The 16433-nt window shown below is 62.3% G+C and overlaps 2 long non-coding RNA genes across 2 annotated transcripts; one reads left to right on the top strand and one right to left on the bottom strand.

Annotated features, from left to right (window-relative positions):
* Positions 1–3950: 3950 nt before the first annotated feature.
* On the bottom strand, positions 3951–9436 carry LOC131813944 (uncharacterized). The gene is made up of 2 exons (XR_009347049.1): positions 9283–9436; positions 3951–4679 (listed from the first exon to the last, which is right to left on the bottom strand). It is a non-coding gene; the product is annotated as an uncharacterized LOC131813944 (long non-coding RNA).
* Positions 9372–12216, top strand: LOC131813945 (uncharacterized). The gene is made up of 3 exons (XR_009347050.1): positions 9372–10463; positions 10560–10679; positions 10867–12216. It is a non-coding gene; the product is annotated as an uncharacterized LOC131813945 (long non-coding RNA).
* Positions 12217–16433: the final 4217 nt, after the last annotated feature.

Here is a 16433-nt window from a genome sequence, read left to right on the forward strand (position 1 = left end):
CCCCGGCAATGCCTCCAGCCTTTTCTCTCCAGTAATGTTACCCCCCACCCCCACCGCCAAATCCCACATGCGTCTTCCTTGGGGGTAATACGGGAGCTCTCAAAACCCATTTAATTTCTCCTCTTTCCTATTCTCCGTGCTAGAGTCTTCGTATACTTCTATGTAATATGTAATAAGTATATATGATGAACGTGGAGCGTGGAGTGGGAGGGATATATACAGCTTTTTTACAAGCGCAGCATCGCGCCGCAACCGTTTCTTTACGAGTTTTCACTGTCCCATGCGTTTTCACCAATGTCACCCGTGAGTGGTGCTGAACACCTACCGTGGGCCACGCCGGTGACCGAGACCAACACCGCTCCTCTCGGAGTGTCCATTCCAGTGGGGCACAGAGAGCGGGCATCCGCGGAACACGGAGCTCCATAGACACGAACTCCATCACCTTGAGAAGCGACCTCCAGCAGCTGCACCCCAGGGCACAGGGCACCGTGGGGATAACGTTCCGGGCCCCCCGAGAGTCCCGGGACAGCGGCGGCGACAGCAGGCAGCAGGTGTTGGCTCTGCGCCAGGCACAGGAAGCTGTCCAGAGCGTTTTTGCAAATCTGAAGTCCTTAATTCCACCACAACCTACAGGTTCTGCTCCCAGCCCCGCTGTGTAGCTGAGAGTGTGTACGTGAGGGACCCTCGGCGACGCCGGTCACCGGCTGCTGCCCTCAGAGATCACCGTGCCCAAGCCCTGACCTAAATATGCTATTGCTGCTGGGCAGTTGGCTTCTGGCCCTTCTCCGGGCCTCCAGGACCCTCGCGTGGAACGTGCGCCTCCCGCAGCCAGCCCTGGACCCCGGCAGGTGCGGCCCGAGCGCGCAGAGACGCCTGTCCAGTGCGCCTCCTGGTGGCGGGCCTGCTGCGGCGCGTCACCCGGTTCCTCAGCGGGGAGGTCACCACCACTGTCCAAGAGGTGGCGATGGCGAGTCGCTCCGTTAGTACCCGAGAATTTAAAGTCTGGTCATTCCTAAGGGGGGCTGGAATGCCAGTGCTTTGTTGGCCTCCAGCTGTGGGCAAGACGAGGCCTTGACCCAGACCCTGTGCGCACTGTGCATCTCCGCTCCTCCTGTTTTTAGGGCTGGGGACTTACACCCGCTGCCCAGAGGTCAGGTTCCCAGGTGCTGGCGCTCCTTGCCCTCTGACCCCATGACCCATGACCCCACGAGCTCTGTAGGACAGACCGGCAGACAGACCTCCTTGGCACTTCCACTTCGACCATCTCGGGTGCTTCCCAGGGCTGGAAATTCTTGGTTCATGTGGAAACTTACCTCAAATAGATCCTTCCCACAAAGACCTCCACAAAACAGAGGGCAAAACTCCATCTGCAGTCACCGGGTGCCCTGGTGTCCAGTGACGTGGGGTGTGGAGGGCCTGCCTGGAAGGCAGGAGCTGAGTCGGGACGGCCTGGCCACTGCACGGGCATCTGGGGGCTGCTGAGGCCTGGGGAGGTGAGAAGCGTGCCCGGGATCGAAGACCACCAGTGCACGAGCCGTGAGGGTTGTCTGGGGGCAGCCCAAGCCTGGGCAGAGGGAAAGGCGCTCTTCCTGTAGCCCTGTCCAGTGCCCCCAAACACAGCCTGCCTGAGAATCCACCCCAGGCGCCCCGGACAAGGGCAAGGGGGAGGGCAGTCCTGGGGCTCAGGAGAGACAGAATCCTGTGCGGGCTGGGGGCGGGAGCCCTCATCAAGGCCAGCTAGACTTCCCCAAGGTCTCCCTCTGCTTGTTTTCGGGGGACAGGGCTTCCGGGGAGTCCAATGTGCACAAGCAGGAGGTTCGGTCCGGCGACTCCTTCTGGGTCACGCTGGGCTTAACCGGCCCAGGCCCTGGCCACAGCGCAGCAGTCTGTGGGAAAGCCGCTACTGGTTCTGACCAGCACCGCCTCTGCGGGGAGCTGGGGAGTGAGTGGGCCCTCTGGCTGCAGGTTAGAAGGATTCCGTTCTGACAGAGCCCGGAGACCAGGAGGGGTGGCGGTCCCACTCTACAGATGGTAGAACTAAGGTGCACATGACCTCATTCTGCCCCCACAGCCAGGGTCCCAGGGTCCCAGGGTCCCATCTCAGCGGAGACCTGGCCCAGGCAGGCTTCTCACAATGCTCTCACGGGGTCCTTCAGACACCACAGCACCCCCACTGCATCCTCTGCCCCCACAGCTGGGGGATCCCTGGGGAGCTGGCCTTGTCCCTCCCCGACAGGCACGCACCCCGCTTCCAGATTCGTCCACGGGGGAGCTCTTCGCGCCGTTTGCTGGCTGCTTCCTGCCCCTCTCGCTCTGAACACACTCCTGGGTTCCGCTCACTGTGTCACTTGCTTCCAGACAACCTCACTGCCGGCCACCAGGAGACAGTTTCCTGTCTTCAGCAAGTGGCTCCGAAGCCCCGGAGCCACCCCTGGGTCCCCACTGGCCCACTGGGGGCAGAGTCTTGGCAGGGAGGGAGGCGTGTGCATTCCTGCCTTGAGTCACATCCCAAACCATGACCTTGAAAAGCATGTTTCCCAATCACTGCCCCAAGAGTCTGGGCAGGCTGAGAGCAGAATTCCAGCCAGGAGAACACCCCTTCCCCCTCCCCCACGGATATCTGGGACGGGGGCTGCTCGAGCCAACCCCACACTAGGCCCTTGGAGGGGCCCTTCCAGAACTTCCTGGGCCCAGCCTCTAAGCCTGCAGGCGGTCAGGGCATGACCGGCTCCTGATGATTTGGGGCTGTCCCTCCCTTTGGGCTTCGGAGGACGGGGATAGGGACATCCACACGCTGTCCTGCGGCTGCTCCCTTCCCGATGCGGAGTGGGGATGCCAATCCCTGCAAACAGGCTCGAGAGAGAGGCTCAGACACCCCAGCCCGCCTGGTTCTCTGCAGCCGCAAGCTCGACCCTGGGCTAAGGGTCTCCGTCTCTCGGCCCTGATGCCTCCATTACAGTCTGGGCTCCAGGCTCTGGCACGGTTTTCTTTTCTTTCTCTCTCTTTCCTTCTCTTTCTCTCTTCCTTCCTTTCTTTCAATTTTACCTATTTATGAGAGCAAGCGTGACAGAGGCTGCGGCGGAGGCAGAGGGAGAAGCAGGCTCCATGCTGAGCAGGAAGCCCGATACGGGGCTCAATCCCAGGACCCGGGGACCACAACCCAAGCCGAAGGCAGACGCCGCACTGACTGAGCCCCCCAGGAGCCCCTCTGGCAGGGTTTTCTAAACAAACAACAGGGAAATGTGATTTCCCTGACCCCTCTGATACACACAGGTCTGTTTCAGCAACCAAACAAAATGGCCAACTGCAAACTGACACCCAGCTTGGAGACACAAGGTGGGGTCAGGGGCCGCTCGCCCCCCTACCCAGTGAGGGCCTTACCCCCCACCCTGGCTACGGGTCCGTTAGTGGGCAGTGAGGGCTGGGGGTAGGGGGCTGAGGCGAAGCCCAGAGACACAGTCGGTGTTCTCTGTGGGGAAAGCAGATCAAGGCAGGCGGCTGTGGGGTGAGCAGGGTCACCAGGGTCACTAGCCAGCCTGTGACTGCGACGACCTCCCCAGGACCCAGAAGCCTGAGGGGCCGTCCCCTCACCCAGCCCAAGCCCTCTGCTGGAGCAGGAGTTGGGGGGAGACTCAGGCCCAGCTTTGCTCACATCTGTCCTCTGCACAAGGGACTGGGCTCCGCCAGTCAGAGGTCAGGACAGAGCACAACTTCCCTTTGCGGAGACCTCTCCTTCCCACACACCCCTGCCCAGGGTTGGGGGGAGCTGGGACAGAGAGAGTCAGCAGCCCTCGCCGACTCTCTGACACCCACCGGCGGCCCAACAATCCCACTCTGGCCCTAACGCCTGGGGTCAGGGTGCTCCGTCCCCCAAGCACCCCCCGTCCGGCCCCCCCGGCTGCCATGGGGGCCCCAGTGTCTTTACTCACACAAAGCAGATTCGGTGAAACTCACTGTCCAAATGTTTTTATCTCCGTTGTGTGGGTACAATGAACCCAGTCACTGGCCATTGGTGTTTGGCTCCCCAGAGGTCAGAGGCCAGGGGTCACACTCAGCTGGCTAGGAGCCAGGAGTCCGAGCACGGTAGAAAGGGTCCTTGGGAACAGCAGATGACGCTCCTCTCCCTCGGGAACCTGCGCGGGTCCTCGAGCTCCATGCCTGGGTCTGGACAAAGCCCTCAGCGTGCCTGGCTCCGCTGAGTCCCTCGGCAGCGGTCCGGTTCGGCAGTGGTCGGTTTGGCAGCAGTCCGGTTCGCCGCGTGCGCGTCTCGTGCCGGCATCGCATTCATGCCTCGGTATCCGACGACTTGTGACGCCCCCAACAGTACCTTCTCGGTTCTTCCTCGCCCCTGCCCTCACCCTCGCTGTCCTGGGGCCCCTCCCCTGCAGCAGGTGCCCGCTGCCCCTGCAGGCGCTGCCCATTCTCTGGAGAAGCAGGGAGCGTTTTCAGCCATGTGATGTCTGGACCATCCGTCGGGCAGGGGTCCCTCTAAGTCACCGTGTGGCGCTCCAGCAACGGATGTGAACTTGGACGGGTTCTTGAGAACCTCACACCGGCTCCCAGGAGTGATGAGAAATGCTCCAGGTTCCACGGCGGGACGTCTGAAGCCAGCCTGAGCCTTGCCCCATGGCTGCTCTGGTGCTCTGGGGTGCCGGCATGCCGCGGCGTGACGTGTGATCCTGGAAAAGGCAGGACGAGCAGTCTGGGCTGACAGTCCAGAATGACGGGGGAGGAAGGCACAAGTCATACCTGCAACCCTTGGGTCCTGCACAAGCTTGGGGAGGAGAGGGGCCTCCCACTGGGGGAGGAAGAGCTCGGGACTCTCCCCAAGCTGAGCATGGCGGATGGTGCCCAAAGTGGCCTTGCTCTGGGTTTCTCGTACCCCGCTACCCCTCCGCCGCCTGCTCACACACGTGACGGCGTGTCCAGGGATCTGCCCCTGCCAGCCGGAGAACCGGGCGGGCCCACGCATTGGAAGTTTGAGACTCAACCAGGGATGCCCAGGGCCACAGCCAGCAAGTGGCCGGGGCGCCTGCTGGGGATGCCTGGCCTGTTCGCCACGTCTCTCCCTGTCCTGGCCCCTGGTCCCCCTGCACACATGCTCTGCCGGACCCTCTCAGCCCCCCAGGCAGCTACGTCTCGAATCTGGGCAAGCTCTCAAGGTCCTGGGTCCCATCACCTTGATGAATGAACAGGCCTGTTAGACTCTGAGCTCCCAGGGAGTCACTGGCCCAAGCCGTGGTGGCCGCACGAGCAGGGAAAAATCTCCTGCCACCCTCGCTCCTACTTCCGCAGACGGCCACCGGCGGCAGCCGCGTCCGCCCCAGCTGGCTGGGGATTTGGGCTTCTCAGGGCCCCAGGGGCTGCCCCCCCGCCGACGTGCCCATGCAGGACCCCGTGTTTGAGCCCTGGGTGGTGCCCCCAGGTCACCGGCTCCAGCCCGGAAGCCCTCTTGCCTCCTGTTTGCTCAGGGCTGCAGAGTGGGGGACGGGCCTGGTCTTCCCTGTACCTTCCTCTGAGCACTGCGTCGGACCGTCATGCCCAGTGGCCTCCTCACCTGTTCGGATGACCCAGCCTCTGGGCCGTGCTCTGGTGCTCCTCCAGAGAACCTGCCGCAGCACACAGAGGAGGGACGCATGGGCGAGCACAGCCCGACCGCTTCTGTGTCCGGCCTCGGAGGCCCCTGCCTACCCGCCATCCCGCTTCTGCCCTGGCCTGGCCTGCAGTGCAGGACCACGACAGCGGGTCCCCTGCTGGACAGGATTGGGAAGGGTGCAGCGGCCGCAGCCGTGGTGCCGTCGTCACTCTGTGCCCTGCCTGGCCCAGCTGCTGGACGCTCTCTCAGCACAGGCTTCCCTTTCCAGCTGTCTTTGTTCCAGAGCGGCCACTGGGCCTGGGAACTTCTGTAGCAATCGTGCTCTGGCTCCCACCTCTTCCCGGAGAGCGCAGCAGGACAGCCCCAGACACAGACTGGCCTGGCCAAAGTGCTCATTTAGCATCTCACCCAGCTGACTGCCCACCCAGAAGACTCCTGAATCCTGCTGACCACCTGACCTGTCCCTTAGAAGGAGGGGCTCTCTGGGGGACGGTGCTGTGTGTCGCCTGGGGTGCTGTGCTGCGTAGCACCCACCGTGCTCAGGCCACCCCCCCCGGCCCCAGAGAAGGGCCCGGCCGCACCGTGCACGTGAGGGCTCCCGGACCTTGTGTAAACCTGAGGAGCCGCCCAGATCACATGGCTCCAGAGGGCTGTGTGGGCCTTGACCCACATGCGTGTGGCCTCCCCTGCCCCCTGCTGTGGCACCCATTCAGCATGTGTCCTAGCACCTGTGGGGTCATGCTGTTGTCATGACTGGACCGCTGGAGAGCCAGGGAGAGAGGCCCCAGGGGGTCGGCCTCGGGTCCGGGTGACTGGCTGTCAAGTCTCACGCTGAAGTCCACGGTCCTCTTGGGGCACAAGCCCCGAGTCTCCACACACTGTCCCCCAGGGATTGGTGTCCCCCAGTGGTCATGGCTTCTGTGGCTTTGCTGGCTCGCTGTCTCCCACGCCCACAACTATTGGCTGACCGACGCCCTTCTGAACGAAGAGGTGTCCACTGATGTCTTCACTGGTCCCCTCGGCACGATCGCAAGCACGTGGGTTTGACCCCGCGGGCTAGAGTCCGGATCCGTCACCGCACGGCTGGCTGCTCTCAGGGTCCCTCCCGCAGCACCTTCAGGCTGTGCCCTGTGTCCTTCAACAAGCTCTGACTTTTCTAATTAATTACTTTCGGGAGCATTTCCTGGCTTTCGTCCCCAAGGACGTTCCAAGCCCGTCGTGCCGTCTCCCTGCACCAGCCAGAGGTGAGCCGCCAGTTCTCCAAGGACCTGGGTCCCAGTCACACGTCAAAGCCCCAAGAGGAGACGGAGACAGCAGGAGAAGACATCCTGAGAGGAACGTTGGTGGGGGTGGAGGGCAAACCCCTCTCCGCAGGCCAGCAGGCTCAGGCCGCCGCCGCACCAAGCCTGCGGCTGGGAGACGGTCGGAAGGAACGCGGCCAGGCCCTTCACTGCAGACGGTGCCGGGCCGCATGTGCTCTCAAGGTCCCCCTCTGTGAGGTGCAAGCTGCCCTTTCCAGCTGACGGGGGCGACGGAGGTCAGGCCCTGACACATTTCCAGACCAGGATGCATGGACTCTCTCCTCTCGCAGAGGCCGTCCGTCCGTCCAGGGCCCCAGAAAACCTTCTTAAAGAAATGCTCGACTGGCATAGTCCCGGCCAGCATGTTCGGTCGGGGTGGGGGAGGCTGAAAACAGGAGGGGCTTCTGCTTCAGGGTCGCTTGTCTGGGGGGCGGGGGTGCCGCTGGCTCCGCACTCTGTTTCCGGGGCGCAGCGATCCTCCGACCGACCGGTCGGCCCCTCTTGCTTCCCCCCTCTCCAGGCTCTACTCAGGCTCGCCGCAGCCCCCACCCGTCCCCCGCACTCTTGAGTCCTCGTCCGTCATAGCCGGGCCCGGGAGGGGTGACTCGTGGAAGCCGCCGTGTCTCCAGGGCTGCGGATCCCACTCAGCGTGCAGGCGGCCCTGGGGACCGGGGCAAGAGCCCCTGCTGGAGCCTGGTCCCCGCAGTGTCAGAGCCATGACCCCGTTGTCTGCTCGCTCACGGGGTCTGCGTGCCCTGCCCCCAGGCCCCTCTGCCCAGCGCCAGGCCCTGCAGGGCTGCAGCCCAACCCTTTCACAGTGAACCACCTTTGACACCTACGGGGTTCAGTCTGTGACCAACCTGGTCCTGTGTCAAGCCTCAGAAACAGGTGTTGCCGTCAGCTCTGTTTTGCAAATGACAGGCCATCGAGAGCCTGGTACCCGCCTGAGACACATGGCACAGAAAGGGAGCCTGGGGCCCCGGGCCATGAGATCAGGGCCTGGCCACTCCCCCTCTCCGGGGCTAGGACGTGTGTTTGTGCGCACATCACAGGTGAAATGCAACCAAGGCCCACTCAAGGCTTCAGGCCCAGGAGTCCCTTGGGCCTGCCCCCACCCCCGTTCTGGGTGGTGAACCCCGACGCCCCCTGTTCTAAAAGGTGACCCCATCATGGCACCGGCACCCCAGGCAGGTTCAGGAAGGCTCCCTGGCTATAAGGGAAGCCAAGTTTCCGAGCGTGCAGGGTCAGCCGGGGAGGGGTGCTGGGCAGCGGGGATGTTTGGGCCCAGATGTAAGGCAGGAGGCTTTTTGATTCCCGGCAGATGTCGTCCAAGCTGGGGACATGGAGGACCGTGAGCCCAGTGTCGCCGGCCATGGGCTCACTTCTCCCCCAAGACACCTACGTCTAGTCCAGGGACCTGTGGACATGTCCCTTCCCTGGTAAAAGGGCTTGGAGGGCCTGGGGGTTCGGGTAGGAACTTCAGGTGGAAGATTGCCCTGGATGGTGATCCCGGGGGCCTCGTTTCAGGGGCAGGTGGGAAGAGACGGAGGGAGACGGAGGTGCCGCTTGTAGACAGAGCGGGAGGGTGGGGCCTCCACGAGTCCGTGAGGGCCTCCCGGAGAGGACGGTGGGGGCCCGGCGAGCTCACCGGCTCTGCCCTTCGGATTGATTAGACGACAGAGGCTCCCACACCTACATCCGTGCGATGGCTCAGAGCAGCCGTGGGCAGTCCCCCACTCCCGACCGAGGGGAGGCCTCTGCGTGAGTCCGTGGTCAGTGAGTCTGGGCCTCCGGCAGCAGCCAGGCCTCAGGCACACACCTGTCCCACCACAAGGGAACCCACCACTGTGGCCGTGGCGTGGGCCTGTTCTTGCCCTGCAGCCGCTGCGCGGGCGTGAGCAGGGGCCCGGGAGTCCGGGCTCAGGGTCCGTGCACGCACCCTGCCAAGTCCCCACCTAGGAACCAGGGGCGCCCACGCAGGCCGGTCCCCCGGTGACTTCCATTTCTCGGCTCCTAAGTGTGTGTCTGCCTTTCCTGACTTGGAGCTTTTGGAAAAGGCTTTTAGAGTCCAGCCGGCAGCAGCCATGAACTCAGGGACCCTGCCTTTCCTGGGCAGCCGGCCCACAGGACGGCCCCGAGTTAACAGCATTTGGGTGTCACATGCACACTGGCTGTGAGTGTGGCTTGGGGAGCGGGAGCTCTTCCCGGACACGCGGCCCAGCACTGGGCAGGGAGGCGCCGCGGGTTACGGCCCGGCTCGGCAGCGGAGCGGCCCCCGCTCAGTGCCCGGCGCTCTGCCAGGCTCTGCCGGCCGAGAGAGAGGAGGCCGGATGAGCCAGCACTCCAGGCCGCGGCAGCTGACCAGGAACCCCGGAGGGCACGTACCGTTTACCCCCAAACAGTGGTTGCCACGGGAACAGGAAAGCTGGAAGCCAGCGGCTCTCGGCAGGGGAGAGGGCTGTGGGGGGACCCTCTCCGCCGCCGGGACTTCCTCACAGAAGAGGAGGAGCCTAACTTCCGAGAGGCACTTAGGGGACGATCTGAAATCCAACAAAAGCAAGGGCTGGTGGGATCAGGGAGGCGGCGCGCCCGGGAGGCTGGCCAGGCCCGGGCACTGCTCCTTCTGGGCCGGCTGGGGCCCTGTTTCCCAGCAGGCGGACTCCAGCCAAAGGGCTGCTGCTTAAACGCACACTCTGGCCAAGTGGGCCCCGGGCCGAGGGAGACTTTCAGGGCCATTTTCCTGTTTCTGGCCAAGTGGCTGATGGTCCCTGGGGCTCGGGAGGGAGGAGCAGGCCCGATGGGATGAGGGGCCGCAGGGCCGGGACCTCGGGTGTGGCTGGCAGGAGGGTTGTACGGTCCCTTGTAGGTCAGCCTCGAAGGGCTCTGGCAGAGGGGAGAGGGCCTGGTTCCTCGGCCTGGCAAGGAAGGAAGAGCTGGAAGCTGGCTCGCTTCAAAGACGATCCCCCAGGACGTGTCTCATCCTCCCTCTGGAGGGCCGTGGAGGTCAGGTCCCGCGCCAGGATGTGGGTCCTCTTCCTGTGACAGCCCCTCCCAGCTGGTTCTGGAGAGTTCCACGACAGGACCAGTCAGTTAGCTCAGTTCGTTCATGCGTGACTCTGCCGGGACCTTGGGGCCTGAGGTGGTCACCGGAGGTAGGGGTGCTGTGCAGAGGGGGGAACCCACACTAGGGCCTCCTGGAAGGCTGAGTCCAAGTGGTGTGAAGGAAGGTTGGGTTCAGACAGGTACCCTGCAGCCGCAGGGGGCAGGTCAGTGGCCCCCACGGTCACACTGGCTGCACCTGGGGTCAGCCAGGGAGCGCGGAGATCAAGTGGAAACATCAGACTAGCACCAGGCGCCCAAGGGCCTGGAGGACCACACAACTGGCTCTACCCTGAGCTGGCAGCAGGGAGGTTCTGGTGGAAAGTGGTGCCGTGAAGGAACCTGTGGGCAGAAGCCACAGGACACCTAGCGCTGAGCAGCTCCGGGACGGACGCCGGCCTTCCCGCATGGAGCACCGGGGAGCCGAGGAATGGCCGGAGGAGGTGACCCTGGGACCTCCAGCCACGGTGTTTAAACGACTTTTTCCTTTGGCATAACTTCATTGTATTAAAGTTCAAGAAGCTGCGCCAACCTAGGGTGTGTAATTCGGTTGTTTTGGACAGGTACGCAGGCTCCGGAAAACGTCCTCATGAGGCAACGAACATTCCCATCACCCATCCCCAGCCGTCCCCAGAAGCCGGTCATCTGCCCTGGTCACCAGAGATTAGTCTGGACGCTGCAAGGTTTGTGTGATCGGGACTGTACGGTGTGGACTCATGTTTGAGATTCACCCGGGCAGTTACACGTGTTTGCTTTTTGTCGCAGAGTTGACTCCGCCGTACAGGTTTGCGGGGCGGTGGGCACGGGCACTGCTGTGGTTCCCTGCACACGCCCAGGTGCTGACTGCCTTTCTGTTTCTTCTGGGTAAAGGTCTCCCCGTGGAATGGTTGGATTGCACCGTGGTGCACGTGTATGTGCTCGGCCGTCCTTCTTTCTGTCTTTTTAACTTCAGTCGAGGCAAATGGAGCCATTTGCATGTTGTTTCCTGCTTTTTGTGTTCTAAGAAATTGTTGTCCACCCGAGCACAAGACGATGCCTGTTTCCTCGCAGGAGTTTGATAGTTTGGGAATTTATGTGGACGGTGATCCCTGTTCAGCTAATTGAGCGCGTGTGTCGCGTGAGACCAGCCTCCCCACCGAGATACCCAGAGGGTCCAACACCTTGGGGACAAAGCTGTTTTTCCGACAGAGTTGTTTGGACATCAATATTGAAAATTAACTTACCATGTTTACGTAGGTCTGCCTCTTTTTTCAAAAGTGATTTTTCAACTGAAAATTATAGAATTCTGCTTCCACTCTTTGTCCAGGTTCTACCTGCGCCTCCCCCTCCACGCCTCCCCCTCCACGCCTCCCCCTCCACGGCTTAGTCAACCACACCGCTTCCTTCAAGTGTCCTAAAAAGTGAGATGTGTGCCCACAGGGTGACCCAGCGACTGCGCTCCTGGGCACTTACCCTGGAGAAACGGAAGTCTCACCGGACACCGCACACCGAGCAGCTTTATTCGTGCAGCAAAATCTCAGAAACGTCCCAGGCGTCCTGCAGTGACTACACGGACCGCCGCCGCCCGGAGAGGGGAACATCACTTCGAGATAAAAAGGACCTGACTCTGACGCACGTGGTCGGCATGTATCTCAAGGGCCTTGCGCTGGCTAGACGGTCCGACCTCAAAGATGGTTGTATTCCCCGTACACAGTGTTCCTGAAACAGCAAGTCCCAGCGATGCCGCAGACACTGGGACGTGCCGGGGGTCACAAAGGGGCAGCATGCCCAAGTCCTTCGTGGGATGGGGCGGTTTCGTGTCCTGAGCGTGGTTGTGGTTTCAGGAATCTGCACATCACAGAATCACAAACAGCCACACAACCAAACAAACGCGTACGTCTAAAATCTTCCAGAACATGCAAACTCGTCTCTAGCAGCAGAAGCATCGGGGACGCCTGGCCAGAGGAGCAAGGGTGGGGCAGACGGACGTATGGGGGGGTGGCGGGCAGGTTTGTGACGGTTTGCTTGCAGGAAGGATTTTGTGGGCACATGGTCAGAAATTACCAACTGGGGACGCCCGGGGGACTCAGTTGGTGAAGCAGCTGCCTTCGGCTCAGGTCGTGATCCCAGCGTCCTGGGATCGAGTCCCACATCGGGCTCCTTGCTCGGCAGGAGGCCTGCGTCTCCCTCTGCCTCTGCCTGCCTCTCTGTCTGCCTGTGCTCGCTCTCGCGCTCTCTCTCTCTCTCTGATGAATAAATAAAATCTTTAAAAAAAAAAAGAAATTACCAACTGTACATCTTAACTATGGTCAGCTACATCTCAATAAAGCTGAACATGGATTTTAAAAACCTACAACATCTACGTCAAATCCTACTCAGCTGTAGTAAGAGGAGCTCCGGGCCGGAGAACGAATTCCTGAAGGGAAGATATCGTCTCTGGGGACCGATGTCGACGCACCAGTTTAGCTCTATTCTGTGCGACCGAACAAGGGTGAGAAGACACTGACTGTGCCACGGACCCACGAGTCACTTTATGTCACTGCTGGGAGGCGGTGTCAGTAGCAAGGTTGGGCTCGTCGGTCTCTTGGGACAGACACGCTCGCCCACCAGCTCAGAGATTCCCCACGAAAGGAGCAGCCTCTCCTGTCTCGCCTCCATTGTCTCTCGCACCGGTAAGGTCCCACCTTCTCACTCCTGGACCATTCCGAGAGTCCCCGACCTGGGACAGGAGGCTGGAAGTCTGTCACCCCACCCAGTAGGACTCCATCCAGCAAGACAGGCCAATGCTCATCACACGGGGATGAGCGGGAGAGGCCAGACCCAAGGAGAGCATGGCTGGTTGTCTGCGCGAAGGCTCAGGACAGCTGAAAGGAAACTTGCCAAGAGTGGCCTTGGGCTGAGTCTCCTGCGGCCTTGCAGACACGCATGCCGTGTGTTTCAGCAGACACGTGTAGTCCATCCGTACACAGCACACATGTCTGAGCCTGTCCCTCCCCCGACAGCTTCTTGGGTCCTACCCACAGCGCACGATCACCCAGTGTGTCCCAGAGGCGCTCACGGGCCCCCAGCCAGCGTGTGGGGAACTCCTGGCCTGGTCACTGCGTCTGGCCATCGGCCGTCTCTGGCTACTTGCCAGCCCTCGAGGCCCACCTGGGCTTCGCCTCCCCAGGATCATCCCGGGTAAAGCCCGGCCAGCATCTTCCCCTTCTTGGCACTGGGCTGCAGCTAAGGAGTCCTCACCCGGGTCTGGGGCTCTGGGGCTCAGGCTCCCCTAGTAACAAGGAACTGGAGGGACTTACCCTGGAGAGAGGCACGGTCATCCGGTCCACGAATGGAGGCTGCTGTGTCTGGGGTTCAGGGAGCCCTGGGACCCCAGCCCCAGGAGACCATGGAACCACTTGGTCCTCAGGCACCACGGGGACCCTGTAGAGCATCTCCAGAGACAGGTGCGTGTGGCCCAGCCGTCGTGTCCAGCACACGTGGAGTGTCCTCAAGGGCACAAGGAAATGACCAACGTTTGGGAAGAGACATACAGCCTTGGTGACTTACGTGGTCTGGTGAATGAGAAACTGATTCGTCAATGAATCCGGCTGGGCAGGAGACGTCATTCCTTCTGGGCAACAGGGAAAAGCCGCGACACGTGCCCAGGGTCTCCAGGAGAGCAAGCCCTGCTCTCCGTGCCGCCGCATCGGGCGGGGGGCCGTGGGCTCCCCCGGGAGCCCTGCCCTGCCAGTGGCACCGGGCCTTTGGCCAGCTTCCCTGAATGGTCTTCACACCCTCCCTGTAAGTCACTTGGTCCTCAGTGTTCAGGCTCCTTTCTGGGCTCTCGGTTCTACTCCTCTGAAGGTCCGGCCCCAGACCTCTCCTTGACCAAATGCTGGCTTTCTCGCTGGTGCCGGCCCTTGCCCATCCCAGACAGAGCAGCCGGGCATGGTGACCCAGAGGACACAGCACTCAGTGTCAACACAGACCACTCAGGGCAGAGGCTGGAGGCAGGGTTGGGGAGGCCGAGGGTGTGGGCTCCCTTGAGCGTGGTGCTATCCCATGTCCGGACACTGTCTGTGGCAGGACTGTGCTACCGCACTGGGTGTCCCCTTGGGCTGGTGAGCATCCCGCGTCCACTGCACTGACCAGGGGCAGGAGCCTACAGGTGCCTGGGGGCCCATGTGGCCTCTGTGCTGCTACAGAGAGCTGGGCCCCTGAGTTGGACCCCATGAGGCTGATGAACGTCCCCACTGGTCACTCCATCCGCAGCTCAGCCCCTTGAACAAGGCCTAAGGACAGCAACCTCAGCCTCTCGGGCCGGGAATTTGACCACCCGCCTTACGGCAAACCCTCCGCCTCTGGTGGGTCCAGGCCAGAAGCCCTCGAGCTTCACGGGCACTGGGACGGCTCTGAGTGTGCTTGTGGCTGGAAAGACGTGACAAGCAGTCATCACTCCAGAGAATAAACCAGAGTTCCACTCCCCTTTGAACTACTCTGGGCCACGTTCAGAGCTCATGTTTCAGAGCAACTGGAGGAACTCGGCCATTTTCCTTCCAAGAGCCTCACAGAGTTTCCACGGGTCATTGCGCCGTGGCCCACGAGCTTTTATCAGGAGCCAGACCGAAGAGGACCGTAGCTCCAAGGGCCTTCCTCCGAGGGCCACGTGCTTGCATTTCCCAGAGACTGGCCGGAGGAGCATCCTGCGATGCTGACAGAGCTGGACAAAGAGAGCGGCGGCCGTCCGAGGCGGATGGAGCCCGGAACATGGGCCTGGAGACGCCCACGGGGCCTGTTTGGCTGACGCCAGTGTGTGCTGCTGCCCTTGGCTCCGGCAAACTCAGGCACTACCGAGTCTGCCGACTGAGTCGTCACCACCCATGGCCTGGGTCCCCCTGGTGCAGGAAGGACTGCTGCTCCCCACCACGGGGTGGTGGGGGCCCGTCCTGCCACAGAGGGGGGACCTGTGGGGGCGAGGGCGGGGTGCGTGTCTTGAGGCCCTCGACGGGACACGTGGAGGAGGGGTGGGGGGAGAGAAGACCCAGTCCTCGTGCGTCGGGGCCGGGACCGGCGGCCGGCAGGGGAGGCCCTGTGGGAGGAGCCCGGGTGAGTCCACGTGTGATCTGCTCCCACCCCAAGGCCTCACGGTCTGCTCCGACAGGCCAGCGGCTTGCCCGTGCCGTTAGCCCTCCAAGCCCCCGGGGGTGACGGCAGGCGGCCCAAAGCCGCGTCTGTGGGCTCTGGTCAGAGCAGCGATGCCCTCTGAGCGATGCCTGGGAGATGTGACCGGCGTTCTGCCTCATGGGACCCTGCCGGCCTCCGGCAGCCGGCAGGGGTGGCCCGTGGCCCGGTCCCAGCCCCCACCTCGCCCCGAGGCTGAAGGCCCAGAGACGACGCGGGCAGAGGGGGTCGGGGCTGCTCAGGGGTCCTGTGGCAGGTGAGGAAGGACACGCTCTTCCACAAGCCCCAGCCTCTGGGGCCGACCCCGTCCCTGGGGCCTTCCCCGGCAGCAGAAGCAGAAGGGGCCGGTGGGGAAGCAGGTGTGAGTGGTTCACTAGACGACGTCCGTGACTCAGCAAGGCCCTCTCGGGGACAGGGGCTCACCGAGGGGCCTCTTGGACCGCCACCTGTTAGCGCGGTGTGGACGCCTTCCCCGCCTGCACTCCAGCAGCCCTCCCTGCTTCTGGAACATTCTCAAGACCTCCTAGCGGCTCTGACCGGCCCCGCCCGCAGGTCCGCGGTCCTTGTGGGTCTGGCCCTCCTGCGGGCTCCTCCCGCTGGGCCTGTCTTCCAGGTTCGCACTCGCCGCGTGGGCGCCCCCCGCTGTCTCCCAGCCGAGCGGCTGGCGCAGCGCCTGGCATCGCTCCTGCCCTCGGCCACTCGGGCGGCCCCTGCCTTTGGCCAAGGTGAGCGGTGCCCCTCGGGCCTCTGCGCGGACACTGTGGGCCTGTCTGCCCTGGACACACACCGGGGACCCGAGCCGCTGGGTCCCGTGAACTCCATGCCAGGCTTCTCCGAGGAGCGCAAACCGCTGGCCACAGCGGTTCCCGCAAGGACTGTCACACGTGGATGCTTTTCCCACCGAAAAGAGCTACCGCGGGCCTCAAGGGTGTGAAGCAGCATCTTGTTGTGGTTCTGGTTCTGTTTCCTTAATGACCAACGATGTTAAATTCCTTATGCGCTCGCTGGCCTTTTGTGTATCTTCTTTGGAGAAAGGTCTGTTCACGTTTTCTGCCCGTTATAAAAATCAAATTGTTTGCTGATGAGTCGTCAGAGCTCTTTATACTCTGACCAAATCCACGATTTGCAGATATTTTCCACTCTTCTATAAGTTGTCTTTCTACTTTCTTAATGATGCCTCTTCTTTTTTCAATTTTATTTTACTTCCTTTCAGTGTTCCAGAGTTCACTGTTTATGCTCCACACCCAGTGCTCCGTGCAATCCGTGCCCTCCACAATACCCACCACCTGGCTCCC

The sequence above is a fragment of the Mustela lutreola genome, chromosome 13 (assembly GCF_030435805.1).
Source record: "Mustela lutreola isolate mMusLut2 chromosome 13, mMusLut2.pri, whole genome shotgun sequence".
Classification (NCBI taxonomy): domain Eukaryota; kingdom Metazoa; phylum Chordata; class Mammalia; order Carnivora; family Mustelidae; genus Mustela; species Mustela lutreola.